Source organism: Sceloporus occidentalis, unplaced genomic scaffold (assembly GCF_023333645.1).
Source record: "Sceloporus occidentalis isolate IW3139 unplaced genomic scaffold, rSceOcc1.0.p SCAF_171, whole genome shotgun sequence".
NCBI lineage: Eukaryota > Metazoa > Chordata > Lepidosauria > Squamata > Phrynosomatidae > Sceloporus > Sceloporus occidentalis.
The window spans coordinates 54,255-62,330 of NW_028317151.1; positions in this window are offsets into that span (position 1 = coordinate 54,255).

Sequence of the window (8,076 nt, forward strand, 5' to 3'; positions counted from 1 at the left end):
TGTAGCCCTCTCTCTAACTGTCTTTACAAAAATTTTGTAAGGACTTGGTGGCTTGCTAGAGGTACTAGGAGGACATGGCGTGGCGGTACCAGTGGGAACAGTAGGCGCAGCACTAGTGGTGGTAGAGGCGGGGGTGGTGGTGGTGGTGGTTTTCCCTACAAAGGAATGAGATCGCTTTGGTTTGGGACCCCTCTGAGTCTTGCTGCTAATTTGGCTCTGCTTGGTACCTTGCATGCTGCTGGTGGATGGGGAAGATGCTGCTTGGGGCAAAAGGCACTTCTTTTTAGTCACTGGGCTGGTACTACTTGTGCTACCCTTTAACTTTGAACGTGCTTCTGGTGCTTTAGGCTTTCCGTAAAAAACCATAGAGCTTGTGGGCCTAGCCGCACTACTACTGCCTGCTTTTGGTGCCTTTCCTTTACTTGATGATCCTTCAAGCAATGCTTCCCCAAATGATAAGCGAGAGCTTGGCCTACTTGGCCGACTAGACTGACGCAAAGGCTGCATCTTAGAGCTGGTGGTGGTGCTGGTGGTGGTGCTGGTGGTGGTGGTGGTGGTAGATGGAGCTTGTCCCTCCTTAGTCCCAAAAGGAGGATCCATTTCAAATTTTGTGTTGTGTGTGTAGTGTAGTGTAGTGTAGTGTAGTGTAGTGTTTAAAAAACTATAAAAAAAAAAATAAAAAAATAAAAAAAAGGAAAAACGAATTAAAGACAAAAAAATTAGAGGAAGTTCTCTTCAGTGCTACTGCTTAAAAAGTAAAACTATGCACTACTGCACTGTGCTGTGTGCAATCTGCCAAAATCCTAAAGTTATTGAAATTATTAACTCAAGATTAACTATTTAATAACTAGCAGTATTTTATTTTTAATTTGAATTTACACGGGCCTAAGAGCTTAGCCTACCACTATGCTAGCCTAAAGCTATATTTCCTTACTATAAGTCTACCTCTAGGCAGACGCTCTCAAACCCACTAAGCTAAAGTGAGGTTAAATCAGATTCAGTATATGATTTATTAATTAATATTAAGTTATATAATATTAATAGATTAGAACTAATTTACTTATATATTATGTATTATAGATAGAAGAATATAGATTATGAATTAGAATTTAGAATTAGAATTACTTATATTATAGATTATGAATTAGAATATTATTATTTATAATATATTATAGATTAAGATTAAAGAAGATTAGAATTATTTTAGTACTACAGCTAGTAGCTTGAAGCTTTGCTTAGTACAGCTCGTCACAGTCAATTTTTCTTGAAAAGAATTAGAAATAAAATAAAATGTCACAGCAAAACAGTTATCTTCACTGCTTGCTGCACTCACTAGCCCAACAAGTTCACTTCACTGATGGACTGAGGTGAGCAAAACACTAAGGGTACTTTTAATAAAATTGAAATAAAATGTAAAATAAATGAGAAAATCTTTGCAAAACAGTTAACGTCACTGCTTGCTGATCAAAAAAAAACACAGCACTTATGCGGCTGCACTCACTAGCCCAACAAGTTCACTTCACTGATGGACTGAGGTGAGCAAAACAAATGAAATAAAATGAAAGATTAATTAAGAAAAATTGACTTGGTCTCTTACTGTTGCTAAAACAAAGCACAAACTATAGAGCTGCAGCACCAGTACTAATAAGATTAGCTGAACTATACGCTAGTAGTAATTAATTAATATTATTACTTTTATTTATAGCTAATTTAATTAACTATTAAGATAAGAAAGAATTAGAGAATTATTGATATTACTGATTTTAGATTAGACACTAGTAGATGTTCTGAATGTCTACAGTACACTCTACACTAGTATACTATTACTAACTATAACTGACAAATATATATATAATTTTATAATGAATTCAATTATTAATTATATTAATTAATATTACTGATTTTAAATTAGACACTAGTAGATGAATGTCTACAGTACACTCTACACTAGTATACTATAGTATATATATATATATGACTGACAAATATATATATATATATAATATTATAATGAACTATTAAATTATAGATTCTATTAAATTGTAATTTATAAATTCTATTTAATTTATTTAAGCAGGACAGGCAATAGGCACTAGTGCCAGCCCAGGGCAAGGGCACCCCAGTGCCACTGAGGCACTGGGTGCACTGTCAACTCAACAGCACTTACACTAAAGTTGATGACAAATTAATTTTAAAAAAATTAAATTAATCAAATTATTATTATTAAATATATTAATTAAGTAGCACTGAAGTGAGGATGAAGTACACAGTGAGAAATGGCAGGCTAAGGCTTACCAGTCTCACACAGAACAGAACAATCTCTCTCTGTAACGCTCGGATGCAGCACAGCAGTGTTGCCAAAGCAGTCACAGCGAAAAATGAATGGATCTCTCAGGCAAGCTCTGGTCTTATAAAGGCGCCTTCAGAATTCAAAAAACAGCAGCACAGGCATTGGACGAGACCCTTAGCGTTACGTCACAAGAGTGAGCTGATTGGACAGACGAGGATCAGCTCACTCCTGTTTGAAATTTTGGCGGTTGCGCGGCAAAAACGAAGACGATCACGAAGAATCTTCGATTCTTCGTGATTGTGAGTCTTCGTCTTCGCCTACGGTTTGCCGGCACTGTATTCTGTTCTACGTTCCTTCGGAACGAACAAAAAAACGGCCTCTTCGTGCTCGTTTTCATGTTCGCCCGAAGACGAATGCACAAGTCTAACAAAAACCCAAGTGGAAACCTAGCCTAAAAGTGTCCAAAAAACTGCATTGTTCTACAAACAAACTGCAGTATTGCTTCAGAAAAAAACTGCAGTAATTTTTCGTAAGGCTAGGTTTCCACTTGGGTTTTTGTCCTGCGTTTTTTTTCTTGATGAAAAACGCCAAGAAAACTGCCATTGCATTTTCCTGCGTTTTGGCGTTTTTTTCTGGATTTTTTTCTGGCGTTTTAGCCTTTCTGTGGAAATTGCTTTTTTTGACCTTAGGCAGTTTTTCCAGCCTTTACAAGTTAGAAGTTTCACCCAGCTAAAAGGGATTAGGATAAATGGCAAGTATCTGCCCCCTGATGTCATTTCCATGGTAGAGTTCTACTTAAACGCCCCGGCGGACCCTTTTGTCACTTTTCTGTGGTTTGTAAGGCGTGCTTTATTCCGAATGTCTGCTCCTCTAGGAAGATTGGCCCCAAATGATGGTGCAAATTGTTTGCTGTTGCTTTTGGCACGCAGGATCCAGTTGATGCATTGCGTATGTTTGTTTGTAATGGCATGTTTGTTCCAAATGGTGTAGAATTCAATATGAACTTTGTTTTGTGTGAAACTGTTTGTTTCCAGCCTATTTCTCGTAGTTCACACAGATACTGGGTCCATCCTCTGCATTGTAACTGTGGAAAAAACGCCATAAAAAACGCCAAGGCAATAAACCCACATGGCTTTTTCATGGCGTTTTTTCTCTCCCATAGACTTCTATTGGAGAAAAACGCCAAGATTTCCTTGCAAAAAACGCCAGAGTGTCAACATGCTGCGATTTTGAAAAACTGCCACAGAGCCCAAAAAAGCAGAAAAACGCCAAAGAGGACTGAAAAAACGCCGAACAGAAAAACGCCAAGTGGATATGGCATTCTGCGATTTCCTATTGAAGAACAGCTAACATCTGGCTGCAACGTTTTTTCACAAAAAAAACGCCAGGTGGCGCTATTGGCGTTTTTATGGGCGTTTTTAGCAAAAAAAAAACCAAGTGGAAACCTAGCCTAAGGGAAGGTTTAGACATTAACCCCTTCAATCCCCTATAGACGTACCGGGACGTCCAAAAAACGCCCAGCCCTTCGTGCAGCGTCAGGGACACATCCCTGCCGCTGAACGGGAGACCAGGCTGTCGTTTGACAGCCTGGACTCCCCACTGCCAGCAGAAGCCGGCTTTGCCGGTTTTCTGCTGTCCGTTCTCCTGCAACAGCTTCCGGCATGAAAGCCGGTAAGCTGTTACACTGTAACACGGGTTCCGTCACTGCTGACGTAACCCCTGCAGGGATATCCTGCCTTCCGATGGGGCACAGAGACGCTGCGATCTCCATGCAGGTCTGTGAGGACCTGCATAGAGATCACAGTGTGATCGGTGCAGGGGGATCGCGGAGAGGGGAATGAGAAACCATCTCTCTCACTCCCCCTCCCGTCCTGTAACAGAAAAGCTGGAAAAAAAACGGTTAGTCATTTAAAAATAATATTAACCCCTTAAGGACCGGGCTCATTTTTCGTTTTGTACCCTGTGGGACCGAGGCTGTTTTGACACTTTTGTGGTGCTTGTGTTCAGCTGTAATTTTCTCCTCACCCATTTAGTGTACCCACATAAGTTATATATTGTTTTTTTCAGGACAAGATGGGCTTTCTTCAGATACCATTATTTTGATCGTATCATCTTATTTACTATAAAAAAAAATAAAAAAACATGGTGAAAAATTGAAAAAAAAACACATTTTATGACTTTTATTTGAAAAATCTTTTACTCACCTAAAAAAGCAAGTAAAAAAACTAGCTAAATAGATTCTACTACTTGTCCTGAGTTTAGAAATACCCAATGTTTTTATGTTTTTTTGCTGTTTTTTGTAAGTTATAGGGCAATAAGTACAAGCAGCGTTTTATGATTTCCAAATCTTTTTTAACAAATCTGGTCAGTCTGCCTCCATCTCCTCTTTGGAACATCTTTGAAGCCGGTTAACTCAATTTAACCCATTCAAACCATATATTTTTGAAAACAAGACACCCCAGGGTATTCCAAATGCTGTTATTTTAACCCTTTCCATGCACCAATTATACAACTACACTTTGTCAAACTTTGTAATAGTAATTTTTTTTATTTTTTTTTCCACACAAATTGTACTTTAGTTATAGATATACAGGTGCTGGTATATGTCACTGTCAAACAACACCCCAATATGTGTTCAGCAACATCTCCTGAGTACAGCGATACCCCACATGCATGGGTTTGTCAGATTGTTTGGCTGATAAAAGGCTACTTTTGGGGCATGCGTAATTCAGGTGGTCATTTGGTCATTGTGCCTCCCTCTCCTCTTTGGAATATCTTTGAAGCCGGTTAACTCAATTTAACCCATTCAAACCATATATTTTTGAAAACTAGACACCCCAGGGTATTCCAAATGCTGTTATTTTAACCCTTTCCATGCACCAATTATAGAACTACACTTTGTCAAACTTTGTAATAGTAATTTTTTTTATTTTTTTTTCACACAAATTGTACTTTAGTTATAGATATACAGGTCCTGGTATATGCCACTGTCAAACAACACGCCAATGTGTGTTCAGGAACATCTCCTGAGTGCAGTGATACCCGACATGCATGGGTTTGTCGGGTTGTTTCAGATTTAAAATGCCACATTTGGGAAGTGCGCTTTTTTTCGCCATTTTGGTCAGTCTGTACCTATGCCCTATCTTTGAGCTAGGCCACTCCAATTTACCCCATCAGCCATTTTTTTTATATATTAGACACCCCTTGGGTATTTGAAGTGCTTTTATTTTAACTCTTTGTTGAGATTTTTGAGAAATTTTAGCACTTGCTCAAAATAATAAACTTTATTTTTTAATTTTATTTTATTTTTTTAATACTTTTTTTATATTTTTTTTTTACACATTTTGCTGGTACTGGATGGTTCATCTAGTGACATCACTGCATAATTATTTTTAAATGTTAGCACATTTTTTTAAAAATTTTTTTTCCATTTTTTTATTTATTTTTATTTTTTTTTAATATTTTACTAATCACATAGTGATTAGAAAGCTGGGCTCCATTGACTTGCATGGTTGAATGCAGTACCTGTATTCAACCAGCAAGTGGAGCCAGTTCTCTAGAGGGTCTGGAGACCCTCTAGCGAACTTTTTCGTCTTTATTGTTTTATTTCCCGGGCCGCCGCCATCTTGCTTGATGGCGAAGATCACCGGCAGCGGTAAGTGTTTGGTGTCGCTGGATGCCTCCTGATCGAGGCATTCCAGCGACACCATTTAAGTTTAGGAGGCGATCGTTGATCGCCTCCTAAACGCTTTTAAAACGGGCGTCCGCCGCCATACAATGTATGGCGGCTGTTGACGCCCCGGGAAGGGGCCAGACATGGCCCCCGATGCCGATCTCGGCCTTGCTGAATGCCTCGACATCGAGGCATTGCAGCAAGGCCGTTTAAGCGAAGAAAGTGATCCTTTATCACTTTCTAAGCTTATTTAATTTTTTGACGGTTCAGGACCGTCAAAGGTCATTTAGTGACCTTCTTGTTATGACGGTCCTGAACCGGCAAAGGTCGCGAAGGGGTTAAATACATCATTAAAATAATAATATAAACAATACTAAAAAAAAAATATAATGTGAGCTGTGATGTCATTGTGACATCACTGGCATGTTCAGGAGGTCCCTAGGAGGACCTCTAACCATTACTGTGTAAAAAAAATATATATAAAAAATACAAAAAAATGTAAAAAAATGAAAATATTTTTTTTTAAAAAAATATATATAATAAAAAAAATTCTTAAAAAAAACCTTACATCCCATTGCCCTAGCATAACATCTAGCCAATATAACCCTCCTGCCCCCGTTCACAACCTCCAAACCCGTTAAGCCATAGGCATAAAAATTATACAAAATTGTACACCTAATAGTATGCTCCCTGGTGCTGGGAAAGTCTGGAAAATCTATATAAATTAGGTATTTCTGAAATCAGGACACCTGAATTGATAAATTTGGAGGGGATTTTCCATCACTTTACCTAATTTCTTCAGTTTTGTCACATGAAAAGATATAATAAAATATTTACAAAAATGTGAGGAGTGTACTCACTTACTGTATAACCAAGCATTCTGCTAGCATTTTCTGCTGCTCTATTGCAGTCTACCTACCTTAAAATCCTTTGACTCAACTTGAGTGTACAACAAATAATCTCCCCCACTCCCTCTGTAATTTTAAGAGAGCGCCTAACCTGAAAAGCCATTTGGTAGACAGCAATACCAACAAAAAGACAAAGGCTTCCAAACACTTTTTTAATGATTCCAAAAGTCATTTTGGGTGTGTGTAATATTGTCATAAACTGCAGACACTCAGAGATGACTTTTAACAGCAACTTTCTTTATTTTCTTAACATCACCATATTCCTCCTTCCATGTCCCAGCTCCCAGCAAGCCAATTCCCCACTTCCTGTTTCCTGTCCAGAGTCCTCTTCCCTTAAAGGGATGCTTACTGTATGTTACATCACCCTTTTGAAACATGAACATTACAACATTACGATTATTGGAAGGTTAATAATCCCCAAGTAGGATTTAAATTATCATGACTATGCCTCCTCAATTAATCTTGATGGGGCTCTTCTTTCCCTCACAGGATAGCGTCTTGTATGGCTGAGCCCATCGTTTTCCAATGAACTATTTATGTCCTTTTGAGCATTACTGTGTGCAGTAATAGCTTCGCCGGTCTGATATGGTTCATCAACATTTGCTGTAAGTATAGCTTTGAAGTGTGAAGCATTTCTTGTTATAGAGTGTCCATCTCGCTCCGCTGTAACCATGCTTCCTTTCCTGGCAGTTACATAGTATTCTGCTGGGTCATACAGAGTAGTCTTATTATGCTGCCTTTGACGTACAACAACTTTATCACCCCTGTGTAGAGATGATGGCTGGGCATGACGTCTCTTGTCTGCATACCGTTTCATTTTCTCCTTGTTATGCATATCTGTTGATCTTACAGTAGATTTGTCTGGTAGTGTATGTGTAGCCACATCAGGGATACGAATGCGACGGGTTCTGTTAAAAAGTAGTTGCGCAGGAGCAGCATTAGTTGTTGAATGTGGTACATTTCTGTAGTTGCGCAGGAATCTGTACAGTGCCTGTTTCAATGGTATATGCTCCAAATGAGCTGCTTTAATTCTCTTCCCTAACGTGAGCATAAATCTTTCTACGATTCCATTTGCTTGTGGCCAGCAGGGTGTTATCTTCCTGTGAGTGAATCCAAGATATTACAAAAATTGTACAAACGTATGGCTGTTAAATGGAGGCCCATTATCCGTTTTGACTACTTTTGGAATGCCAAATGTTGAGAAA